General features: G+C 41.1%; 1 protein-coding gene and 1 long non-coding RNA gene across 7 annotated transcripts in view; one reads left to right on the forward strand and one right to left on the reverse strand.

The window, feature by feature from the left end:
* Nucleotides 1–4339, reverse strand: part of LOC118981240 (uncharacterized) — an 18711-nt gene extending 14372 nt beyond the window's left edge. The window contains exons 1-2 of the long non-coding RNA XR_005065305.1: nt 3961–4339; nt 3086–3173 (exon numbers count right to left, since the gene is read on the reverse strand). This is a non-coding gene — a long non-coding RNA (uncharacterized LOC118981240). The remainder of the gene's footprint in view (nt 1–3085; nt 3174–3960) is intronic.
* A 93-nt stretch (nt 4340–4432) lies between these two features.
* RCBTB1 (RCC1 and BTB domain containing protein 1) overlaps nt 4433–12807 on the forward strand; it is an 84387-nt gene continuing 76012 nt past the window's right edge. For 4 of the 6 annotated variants that reach the window (XM_037037830.1, XM_037037815.1, XM_037037849.1 and 1 more), the window contains exon 1: nt 4433–4559. The gene's annotated coding sequence lies outside the window, so the exon portion shown is untranslated. Of the gene's footprint in view, nt 4560–5105; nt 5160–12807 lie in introns of all 6 variants that reach the window. The other 2 variants (XM_037037823.1, XM_037037838.1) reach the window with 1 other exon arrangement.

Below are 12807 nucleotides of genomic sequence, written 5' to 3' on the forward strand. Positions count from 1 at the left end.
AAAAAAAAAAAAAAAACACATGCCTGCTTTATGACCTGTATATAAGGACTTAGCTGTAAGCGCTAGGCGCGAATCCCTGACGAGCCCCCAGTGGGCACAGTGTCTCTGGAGGGATCGCCCCTGCGCAGGTTAAACTTGGCCAATAAATTAACATCTTTGAATCCCTGAAAGTCTCCGATATTTGTTCTCGTGGTTGGTGGATCTAACAATATCACTTCCTTCTCTTCAACTGAGTGAACAGATGAATAGGTCACATTCATCTTTCAAGTAGAATAAGCTACAGCCAAATAGTTTCCTCCAAAGTATTTTTTCTTGTAAAAAAGCATACATGAGCTAAGACATGCATATACGGGTTAGAATATGACCTGTATATGCATGCCTGGTCTAGGTAGCAGGTAGGTTTGTCTCTTTATGCTACCTGTTCAGCATAAAATCTGTTTTGGTGTGGGTGAAGATATGAATCAGCAGAATAGTCTACTTTATCCAGGGCTAAGATTCTTGTTTATTTATTTAAAGTATTTGCATGGTGAACAAAGAAAAATACTTCTGGTTCTTGTGGTGAAGGGAAAAAAGAAATAAGACTAAAAATTTCCAAAAAAAGGGATCAAAATTCTTTTTCAGTTGTCCATTACCACTTTTTTCAATATATTTCGACATCTTATGCCATGTTTATTTATTCCAACTATAGGAACAGAAATTATCCCCAAAGTAAATCAATAATGATTAAAGTTGTAAAACTTATTGTGACTGGTCATGTTTACCCTGTTTGGTTTAGCTAATTGAAAATCAACGTGGAATCTCCCTCTAGATAGGTTCTGTATTTTATTACATTTGCAGAATCCTAAAAAATTTATGTACTCTTCAGTTTTCAAAATTATTGTTTTTGAGACTGAGAGAACAAGTATCCTGACTGTATTACAAAAACAGGTAAACAATCCTAAATAGTGATCTAATTAAAATTATTTCATAATTAATTAATGTTCCCTATTTAGCCATTGTTTCTCTTAATCTTTACCAACCCCAAGAGGAGAAAACGAGCAGACAACAAAGGTAAAGATAATCTGGGTACTCCCAGTTGTTTCTCTTGGAAGGAGTTATATTCAAGTCTTTGAAGAAGTAACTGTAATCTCTTTTACTGTTGCTTGCCTAATATCAAGAACTTTGCAATGGCCTATGCAAAACAAATGTCCACTTAAGGGACCTTTAGAAGATTTTCTTAGCAAAGAAAATTGTGTAAAAGTTGTACTTAATCAGGGGTTAGATAGTCCAGCTGAAGGAAGTAGGGCTTAGGATTGGCTTTTAGGATTGGCTGACCCACAGCAACCTAAATTGATACTCACAGAAGAGCACAGTGGAAGAAAGGGAGCAAAAGCAAGACAATGGTTTAATTTTCCATTCACTGAGATTAATTTTTGAAATGTAATTCCAAAGCCCCCAAGAATGATTAAAATTATTCTTCTATGTCTCATTCCAACTTAAACCTTAAATGAATTGTATTTCATTAGGTTCTTGGTAGATACTTTTTTACCAGGATAGCCATCTATTAGTGTGAACATCAATAGTCTCCCCCCACCTCTGCAGGTGGAGCCCAGTTTCTTCTTTAAAGCACTACTTGTAAATTGAGTTATTTTGCTCCATAGAAAGAGTTTAGAGTGCTGTCAAATAATTTTTTGGAACAAGTAATTTTTGTTATTTTTATATAGCAATTATAGAAAGCTTTAGGAAGTAAAAAAAAAAAGGAGGTAAAAAGTCACCTAGTATGAGTCCACAGGCCAATGTTAGGTGAAGAATGTATGATTTGTCTGACGGAAGTTAGTTCGATACATAATACTAATAAATATGTCATTCTAATGCTGATGAGTGCACCAACATTAACTAATTAGGCTTCCTTTGTCCCAGAGGTAAGGGAGGTCACTAAGTCCAGCCATACAATATTACTTGCTTTTCCTAAAGAAATAATACTGATTCGTGCCTCCCTACCTTTGAACATACTGCTCTCTTTCCTGGAAGGTCTTTTCCTCCCTTCTTAATTTACCTACTACTTCTTCTATCAACTATTTGATGACTCAAACCCTAAGCTCCCACTTTCCCCCCACAAAAGTATTGATCAGGTTGTAGCCTAAAGAAACTGACTGGATCAAAAAACTATGGTACATTTACACAATGGAATTCTATGCTGCAGAAAGGAAGAAGGAGCTCCTACCCTTTGCAACATCATGGATGGAGCTGGAAAGCATTATGCTGAGCGAAATAAGCCAGGCAGTGAAAGACAAATACCATATGCTATCACCTTTAACAGGAATGTAAACAACAAAACAAACAAGCAAGCAAAATGTAACCAAAGACACTGAAATACAGAAAGTGCTGACAGGGTCCAGAGGGTAGAGGGGAGAGAAGCACAGAGTAAAAGGGGATGGACTCACATGAATAAGTATGAAGGACACATGGACAATAACTAAGACGGGGGGGGGGCGGAGATGGGAGGGGGTGGGGAGCACTGCTGGGGTGCAGGGCTGGGAATACAAGAAAGAAAACTGTACTTGCACAAAAGTTAAATAAATAAATAAATAAATAAAAAGAAACTGACTTCAGTTTCTTTGAGGAAAGTAGGCTTTTAAAAATAAATTCACTGAACCACTATGACCTTGGTGAAGGCACTTTTAATGGATATCCAGGGCACTGTACCAAGCTCAGAAGTTCTGTTTCAAATTGTTTATAAGCTAGGGAAGACAACAGTGATAAATAATGTACCTCTTACAGGAAATGCACAATACATTTTTGGACAATGTGAGATTTATATAACAGACTATGTACAGTGTCCTAAAAATCAGGGAAGAAATTACAGTTGACAGTATCTGAGTGAACCTCAATTCCTGATGCTGCTGAATCAGGAATGAGGAAACAGGGCAGGAAGACAAGAGTAAGTGGTATTTGACCTAGATTCTGAAAGACAAGACTGATATGTATGTACCTCGGGGCAATGTTAAAAGTAACTAAGCCTGTCCATGCCAGTGTGGCTCAGTTGGTTTGAGCATCATCCTGTAACTGAAAGGTTGTGGGTTCAATTACTGGTCAGGGCACATACCTGGGTTGCGGGTTCTTAGCCCAGGTTCAGGCACAGACCATCCAGGGTCTTGGTGCATATGGGAGACAACCAACTGATGTTTCTCTCTCTAAAAGCAATAAAAAAAAGTCCTTGGTTAAGGAAAAAAAAGATAACCAGAGCAGAGCCTGACAGTGGTTAAAGCTGTAAAAAGATTTTATTAAGAAACTATTGCAATAGGAGAAAACAGCCTGCCTCAATTCTCCCGTTGCAATACTTTCTGATAAAATCTATTTTTACATTTCTAACAATTGTTTAGCCCCTGTTTTCTTTAAGGAGGGAGAAGGTAGTGAGTGATTCAGGGCATTTCAGACAGAGGCAAAAGAATGAACAAATGCAAAAAGGAGTAAAGATACTTAGGAAGTAGTAATCCCAAGAAAGTTGAGTAGTTAAAGAAAACAGGAATTCTCTGTAATCAGAGATAGAATACTGTTGAGGAAGTGCTGGAAAATGAAGGAAAGGAGGCTTCTTTTAGTAAATAGTGAAGCTATTTGGTGATAATTAGAAAATAAAGTTTTCACTCATGGGAGCTCAAACGGGAAAAGTTTGAACAAGACTGCTTGGAAAGTTATGAAAGGAAGTTTGGACTTCATCCTGTAGAACCAATTAGGACTTTTTCGTACAATATTTTATGAGTGATTTCGTCTCCGTAGATAACAGGCTGGAATGGCATGAAGCATCCCCTTTCCAGGCCCTAGTTTACTCGTTTATATTAAGAAAAGGCTTGGGCATCTTAGGTCTCTCCCAACCCTGACAGCTCCCCGGGTACCTCTGACCTCCTACAATCACCTGAGCCCTGTGCCTCACTCCCTTCTTATCTTGGTGCAGTTGCCACCTTCTCTACCCTCCAGTATTACTCAGGTGCTTTTCAGGTGAGTGTGGGTACACGAGGGAACGTCTCCGCAGTAAATCGAGTCTCTCCTTCGAGGTCCTCCACCGCAGGCAGCACCACATGGGTAGCCCGCCATGGTGCAGGGAAAGAAGTTGTCAGACGCTTTTCTGCCCTAGGCCGACTCCCCGCTGCCAAGTCATCCCGGGAGAACAGCAGAACTTCCCTCGCGCGTCTACCCAACAAAAACCTGTCAGCCTCCGCAGCCACCAAGCTCCACCATGACGCTTCGTAGGGCTGGAAGGCTGGACTTAGACAGATACTATGCTTCTACAGATACCGAAGACCCATGGTCCCACCGCCACAAAACAAGCGAAGCCCAAAAGGCGGGTTTCAGCGGGAGCTAGTTGGGGAGCACTGCGCCAGCGTCACGTGAGGCTGCCGGGAACACGTGATGCGGAAGGCCCGCCCCTTGCTCCTCATTTCCCTCACCTCCTCTAGGCTGGTCGGGGCGCTGCGGCTAGCTTGCGTTTCTTCCGCCAACAAATCTTCAGAGGTTTCCGAGGTGCTCCCGGCGGCTGGGCTCGGCAGGCGGCAAGGGGCAGTGGCTGGCCTCCCAGGTGGCCGGTGAGTGAGGGCGCGGGCGCGAGCTCGCAAAGGTCGCTTTCATCTCTTCCCTTTTCTGCTTCCCATTTCCCGCGGGCCGGGCCCGCGTGCCCGGTTGCTTTTGCTCCCTCCATCCCGCTTTTCCTCAGGCTGCGGGTTCCGGTCGGTCGACCCTCGCATAGTTAGCACCTCAGCTAGCGTTTGTTTCTTCCTCCTAGGAGGAGGAAACGGGGGGGAATGGGCTAGGGGAAGTTTTCCGTGCTTCTTTTCTTTTTTGAGCTGCAGGGACACGGTTTTGCTTCTAGCTCAAGTTGGTCGCTGCTCTAGGCGTTGTTTTGCTGAGAGAAACCTTCTCTGGCCCTCCTGATCTGCGCTCGCCTTTCCTCTAGACATTAGCACAGCCTCCTTCGCCTCCGCAGGGGAGAGGAGTGGTATCGCACACCGAATTCTTTAGTTTCCCATTTCCCCACAGCGTGGAACTCCATAAAAGGCTCCTCACAGAGTAGGCATCTTTATCCAGGAGTGCGGTTAACTGAGTGAAATGACATTTTTCTTGTCCTGCCTCAGATAAACTACCTGTTGTGTTTAAGATAACCATCGAGGTACGGTCCTTCAGCTTTTGTAAGTGGCTTTTTGCTTATGTTTATTTGCGTGGGAGACACTCCGAAGTCATCTGCTGCAGAAGTCTTTGCAGTTAGGGATCACAATTTTATAAAGCAATATTATAATAATGCTTTTAGAACAACAAATTTATTCTTATTTGTCTTTGGCTTATTCTTTTGGGGGGCAGGATTGTAGCCTTTGGAAGCAAAAACTGAGTTTCTGAAACTGATGTGCATTGTGGAATCATAACATGAAAACATCAAAGTATATAATGCTGAAAGGGATGGAAAAATGATTTAACCCTGATGGTAGTTTATTTTGTGGTTTAAACTGTACAAAGTATCCATTTGAAGTGAGTACTGGGTGAATTTCACCTCTTTGAACTGCCTTCAGGGTTGGGTATATAGCTGTGTGTTAGATTCTATTAATATAGCAGTTACTCTGTGGGATGGAGGGGTTTTTTTTTAATCCTTACCCAAGGACATTTTTTTCATTGCTTTCAGAGAGAGAGGAAGGGAGAAGGAGGGAGGGAGGGAGGGGGGAAGGGGGGAGGGAGGGGGGAAGGGGGTAGAGAGGGGGGAAGAAACATCAATTGGTTGCCTTCTATGCTCCCTGACACTGGGGATCCAACCAGCAACCTGGTATGTGCCCAGATGGGAATCGAACCCTCAATCTTTGGTCTCCGGACAATCCTCCAACGAACTGAGTCACATCAGCCAGGACTGATATCTTTAAATCTATTTTATGAATACAAGTCAATCAGTCTATCCTTGTAGTCTTTTTTTTATAGAGGAAAGATATTAGTCATTAAAAAAATTCTTCCACAGTGATTATTGTGTGATCCAAATGATCAAGTTCAGGGAGCTTCAGAAAATAGCCATAAAAACCAAAGCTATGAAGTTTTCAGCTTTAAAAAAATTCTTTAAAAATTTTAGAATTAAAGAGTACCTTCATGTTCCAACCAGAATTTGACTCCATCTTAATCAGCAGCTCAAGCTGGAAAGTCTGAGACACTGTCCTACTTTATCTGAAAGTCACAGTGGTGATAAAACTGAAGGGAAGTCAAAGATCTTTATTATTATTATACTATTCCTTCTTTGTGTACTACATTCAGTAAGTCAAGCTTTGGGCTTGGAGGCTTGAGCTTAGATGAAGAGTGAGACCACCAGGAGAGACCCTAGTTAAGTTCCCCCAGTGCCTATGACCTCATGACTAACCCCAGCTGTATCCAGGTAAAACACAATTGAGAGAAACAATGTATTGCTGTTGTTTTAAGCCACTGAGTTTTGGGGTATTATATTACTCAGCAAAAGATAAGTGAAGCAACTAGTGCTTTGTGCCACAAAGTCCTTAGTTTAATTCTGGCTCATAGATAAGTCAATTCCAAGATGGGATCCCTGGTATGCAGCAGTGTGCTTTAATGATAAATCTCTAAATTAATTAAATGTATAAGGATATACTTATTGAATTAGTTAAACTAAACTGGCTGTATCTCATACCCTACAAGGTAACTGACAGTAAAAAATAATTTTCTTTTGTATAACTGGTTATTATTTGTATACATGATTGTTACTATCAGTGTTAAATTGTTAACAGTTTGTGATATTCTCTGACATGTCTTAAAGGAATAACCTATTTTTAAAAGATTTTATATACTTATATTTTAGAGAGAGGGAAAGGGAGGGATAAAGAGAGGAAGAGAAACATTGTGAGAAATAACATGGATCAGTTGCCTCTCTCACACCCCCAACTGGGGACCCGGCCTACAACCCAGATGTGTGCCCTGACTGGGAATCCAAGTCTTTTGGTTCCCAGGCCAGCACTCAATCCACTGAGCCACACCAGCCAGGGCAGAATTACCCATTATTTGAGTGATGGATATGTGATGTTTGTTGCAGTTTGTCATTTGATGAATTTAGCACCTGATGATTGTAGTTTAAGTCCTTACAGTAACATGATGCAGTGAACACATGTGCTTTGTTCTCAAAGGTTAAGGATAGTGAATCTGATGCAAACTGTCATTTCTAATGTGTATGTTGTAGGATTTTTAAACACAAAAACAGTGGATTTTTCAGGAGTACTTCTGTCATTGCCTTTAAATGAAAAAAATCCTCAGAGAACCTTCCCATTCCAATTCTGGTCAGATCAGTTTAAAACAAAACAAAAGAAAACTCTTTCCCAGAGAAGAAAATTTCACAGGAGGTCAGATGAATAGGATTCTCACACTTCCAGTTTCCACTGGGCTGCCTCAGCATCTTTTTAGGTTTCCCTGGTGAGAACTCTTTCTCATACTCTGGGTGGCTGTTTTAGACTTCTCTACCTTTTTATGATTCATTCCACTTTCTATTGCTATCTCCCCTCTTACTTTTAACAGGAAACTTTTTTTCTTTCTTCACAGGGACTATAGGTGATCTCAAAAGACAATGTGCCCAAATGCAAATCAAACTACAATGAGCTATCACTGCATACCCACTAAAATGACTATAATAAAAGGAAAGATAATAGTAAGGGTTGGTCATGTTATGGAGAAATTGGAACCCTCATAAATTGTTGGTAGAAATAAAAAATGCAGACTTAGCAGAGTGTGTGTGTGTGTGGAGAGCGTGAGAGAGAGAGAGAGAGAGAAAGAGAGAGGGGGGAGGAATTGCCTTCAACTTCTGGCTCCCTAATTATTAAAGCCACTTTCATCCATTTCTATCCTTTCTTTCTTCTCTTGTGTTTTAATAGAAGATTTTCCCCCTTTCTATGGCTTACCTACATTTTGCTTCAGATCTCATTTCCTATTACTTTTTCAGAAACCTCAGTATGCCTTCTTCTCTGTCTTTCTATTGGCTTCTTCCCATTAACATTTAAACATTTTTACATCTAACATGTTTAAAATAAAAAGACCACCCAAAATGTGCCCTTCAACTCCCGCCTGTTTTACAATTACTACCCTATTTCACTTTTTGCCTTCATAGTCAAACTTCTTGAACAAGTTGTTAATACCCATTATTTCCTCTTCACATGCTCCTCATCCTGCCTGCCTCAATCTGCCCTCGCCCACCCAGAACCTCTCTGAAACTATCGTAAAGGTTGCCAGTAAGTCTTATTAAATCCAATGGACATTCCTTAGTCTTTATTTTATTTGGTCTCTCAGGAACATTCTACACTGTCACTACCTTTGTGTGTTGCTCACGTCCCTAGGCTTCCATGACATTCTTCTCCTGGTTTTCTTCCTACTATGCCTGTTTCTTCAGTCTCTTCCATGGAGTATCTGTCCTTGTTCCTTTGCTGTTGGAGTTTCTTAGACTCCAAGATCTTCTTCTCTTCTTACTCCATAAACTTTCCTTTGGATGATCTCATGCCAGATTTCCAAATCTCCAATCCAGATCTCTTTTTGGACATATCTACTTTGATATCCTACAGGTAGCTAAACTGAAAATGTCCAGAGTATAATTCCCCCCCCCCCGAAACTTGCTGTATTCTCTGTTGTAGTGAGCAGCATCGTTGCAGTTTACTCAGTTAATTAAGCCAAGCAGCTGTGTCTAATCCTTGGCTCTGCCTTTCCCTTAACTAGCTCCTTTCTCCCATTCAGTCAGTTATCAGTTATAGAATCCTCTTGACTTGTCTCTTGTTCAGTTTTCTACATTTCCACTTCCTTGGTGTATAGGCTTCCATTCTTTCCTGGCTTACTGCAGCCACCTGAGGGTCCCTCTATCAACTCTTTCATCCCCATCTAGTCTCTATATTCAGCCAGAATAATCTTTTAACATACATCTGATTATACCACTTCCCTGCTTAAGCTCCTTCAGTGATTACATGTTGCTCTTAGGATAAAATCTAAGCTTTTTGGCTACAGTCATGGTGAATTTCTTTCAGTTCCTCCACCAGACCTTTACCTGGATGTAAGTTCACTATTCCAGGTGCCAGCCTTATTTTCACGTAGTTGACACTTCTCAATTCTGATGCTACTCAAGCATCCAAACCTCACCATTAGAGTACTGGCCTCATTGTGGTGAGCATCTGTTTGTGTGTCTAGACCCCCTGACCCCATGTAAGTTCTACTGGGGATTCAGGCTGTATTGGCTGGTAGTATTGGCTCTATGTTCTGTTTAACTGGAGGAGGGTCACTCAGTAAACATTTATCAAAATGAATACAGTATGGTTCTGCATGTCCATTGATGAATTTTAATTTGGCTTAGGCCATCACAGGTTATGTTTGATACTTTGCAAACAGCAGAGACTAGAGACATTTATGTAGAAAAGTTTCATGAGAATATAATAAAAGCTCTTGGCCGAGCTGTGAACCCGATCAAGACAGAGGTGTGGGTGGAAACACTGTGCCTCCTCGCACAACCATAATTAAGGACAACAAAGATTTAGAAACAAAACCACAACCAGAACAGACAGAAAATTGAACTCTGTGGAAGTCTGACAACCATTCAACCGGATCTGTAAGAGGGGCAGAGTCCGCCTCTGGTGGGGAGGGATCCTGGGAGAAAAGGCGTTGGCTGCCAGACCAGGGAGCACAGGCATCGTGGGGCTGACAGCAGTCACACATTCCCACGCAGATAAACTAGGCAAAAATGGGCAGCAAGACAGACCACCAATAACAACCCAGGGCCCCAGCAATGGGAAATAAAGCCTAAAAGCACCGATTGAAAAGGTGCAGGGAGAGACTCCCAGCCTCACAGGAGAGTTCGTTGGAGAGACCCACAGTGTCCTAGAATGTACACAAGCCCATCCACTTGGGGAACTAGCACCAGAAGGGCCCAATTTGCTTGTGGGAAGCGGCAGAGGGGACTGAGAGAGAGTGGAACAAGCATCATTGTTTCCTCTCCGACTCCGCCCCCACATACAGCATCACAACCCAGTGACGTGGGTTGCCCTGGCCTGGTGAACATGTAAGGCTCTGCCACTCATGTGTAACAGGTGCGACCTGACCAAAAATGGCTCAAACAGAACAAATCAAAGCTCCAGAGCCAACACTTTTAAGCACCCAAGAGGTAGCCAACTTATCCGATTGCACAGTTCAAAATACTGGTGATCAGGATGCTCACAGAATTGGTTGATTTTAGTCACAAATTAGATTAAAAAAAATGAAGGTTGCACTAAGTGAAATGAAGGAAAATACACGGGGAACCAACAGTAATGAGAAGAAAACTGGGACTAAAATCAATGGAGTGGACCAGAAGGAAGAAAGAAACAACCAAACAGAAAAGACTGAAGAAACAAGAATTCAAAAAATGAGGAGACTTAGGAACCTCTAGGACATCTTTAAACGTTCCAACATGTGAATTAGAGAGGTACCAGAAGGGGAAGGGGAACAGCAACAAGTGGAAAAGTTATTTGAACAAATAATAAAGGAGAACTTCCCCAATGTGGCAAAGGAAATAGACTTCTAGGAAGTCTAGGAAGCGAGAGTCCCAAAGTCTAGAGTCCCAAAGAAGGTGGACCCAAAGAGGAACACACCAAGGCACATCATAATCACATTACCCAAGATTAAAATGAGAGAATTCTAGAAGCAGCAAGAAATAAGGGGACTGTCACCTACAAAGGAGTTCCCATCAGACTGTCAACTGATTTCTCAAGAGACCTTACAGGCAAGAAGGGGCTGGAAAGAAATATTCCAGGTCATGAAATTCAAGGACTTACATCCAGGATTGCTCTATCCAGCAAAGCTTTCATTTAGAATGGGAGGACAGATGAAGTGCTTCTCAGTTAAGGTCAAGTTCAAGGAGTTCATCATCACCAAGCCCTTATATGAAATGTTAAAGGGACTTATCTAAGAAAATGAAGATAAAAAAGTATGAACAGTGAAAGGACAGCACACTCACAGTTATTAACAGCCACACCTAAAATAAAAGCAAACTAAGCACACACCTAAAACAGGAGCGGGGCCACAGAAATGGAGATCGCATGGAAGGTTAGCAGCAGGGAAGTGGGAGGAGGAGAGGGGGAAGAACGTACAGAGAGTAAGTAGCATGGTCGATGGGGAAAAAAATAGAAGGGGAGGGCAAGAGTAGTGTGGGAAATGTAGAAGCTAAAAGAACTCTGACACATGGACATGAATGAAAGGGGGGGAATACAGGTGGGAGGGGGTGTTCAGGGTGGAGGGGAATGAAGGGGAGAAATGGGACAACTGTAATGGCATAATCAGTAAAATATATTTTAAAAAGAGAAATTTTAGCCCTGGCTGGTGTGGCTCAGTGGATTGAGCACAGGCTGCGAACCAAGGGGTCGCTGGTTTGATTCCCAGTCAGGGCACATGCCTGGGTGGCAGGCCAGGTCCCCAGTGGGGGCCACATGAGAGGCAATCACACATTGATGTTTCTCTAACTCTCCTTCCCTTTCCCTCTTTCTTAAAATAAATAAATAAAATCTTAAAAAAAAAAAAAGAAAAGAAATTTTACACCTTAACCTCCTCAGAGGCAAGGGCTGTGGTTGTATTGTTCTTTATGACTTCCCCCCAACATTTTTGGTATTTGGGGTCATCGTCAGAAAAAGAATTAATATGCTATTATTTTATTCACATTATGCATTTGTCTTATTGTTCATAGAGATTTTCTATCTCTGTGAATTTGACTAGGTACCTCATATAAATGAAATCATACATTTTTTGTCCTTTTGTGTCTGGCTTATTTCACTTAGCATAATGTCTTCAAGGTTTATCCCTGTTGTAGCATGTGTCATAATTTCATTTATAAGGCTGAATAATATTCTGTTGTATGTAGATAGCACATTTTGTTTATCCATGTGCTGTCTACATACAATAGAATATTAGTCAGGTGCTGTTCATCTGTCAGTAGATATTTGGGTTTTCCACCTTTTGGCTATTATGAATAATGTTGATGTACAGCTATATGATCGTGTCCCTGCTTTCAATTCTTTTGGGTATATAGTAGAAGTGAAATTGCTGGATCACAGTAGTCTTATGTTTATCTTTTGAGGAACTGTGGTAATGTCTTCTACATTGGCTGCATCATTTTACATTCCCGTTTTCTTCATTTAATTTTATATTAATAGTTTATTTTTGCAGATTTGCCTGGAACACTTTGCCACCGTAGATTGTGAATTTTATGCAAGAATACTTTTTAAAACTTTTTAAAAGTATTTTGTATTGATTATGCTTTCCCACTTTATCCCCTCTCCACCCTGCTCTCCCAACCCTCCAGCATTCCCTACTCCTTAGTTTATGTCCATGGGTTGTACATATAAGTTCTTTAAGTCCTCTGTTTCCTATACCATTTTTATCTGTCTCTGACTATTTTATGCCTACTAATTATGCTTCTTCCCTGTACCTTTTTCTCCTATTCCTCCCTTCCCCCTCCCCACTGAAATCCTTCCATGTGATATCCATTTCTCTGATTCTGTTTGTATTCTATTGTTAGCTTAGTTTTTGTTTCATTGCTTTTCTTTTCTTTTAGGTTCATTTGTTGATAGTTGTGAGTTCGTTGTCATTTTATTGTTCATATTTTTGATCTTTATTTCTTAGATAAGTCCCTTTAACGTTTCATATAATAAGGGCTTGGTCATGATTACCTCCTTTAACTTGACCTTATCTAGGAAACACTTTATTTGCCCTTCCATTCTAAATGAAAGCTTTGCTGGATAAAGTAATCTTGGATATAGGTCCTTGCCTTTCCTGACTTCAAATGCTTCTTTCCAGGCCCCTTCTTGCCTA

Source organism: Sturnira hondurensis, unplaced genomic scaffold (genome assembly GCF_014824575.4).
Source record: "Sturnira hondurensis isolate 20B ecotype Veracruz unplaced genomic scaffold, ASM1482457v3 Scaffold0001918, whole genome shotgun sequence".
NCBI lineage: Eukaryota > Metazoa > Chordata > Mammalia > Chiroptera > Phyllostomidae > Sturnira > Sturnira hondurensis.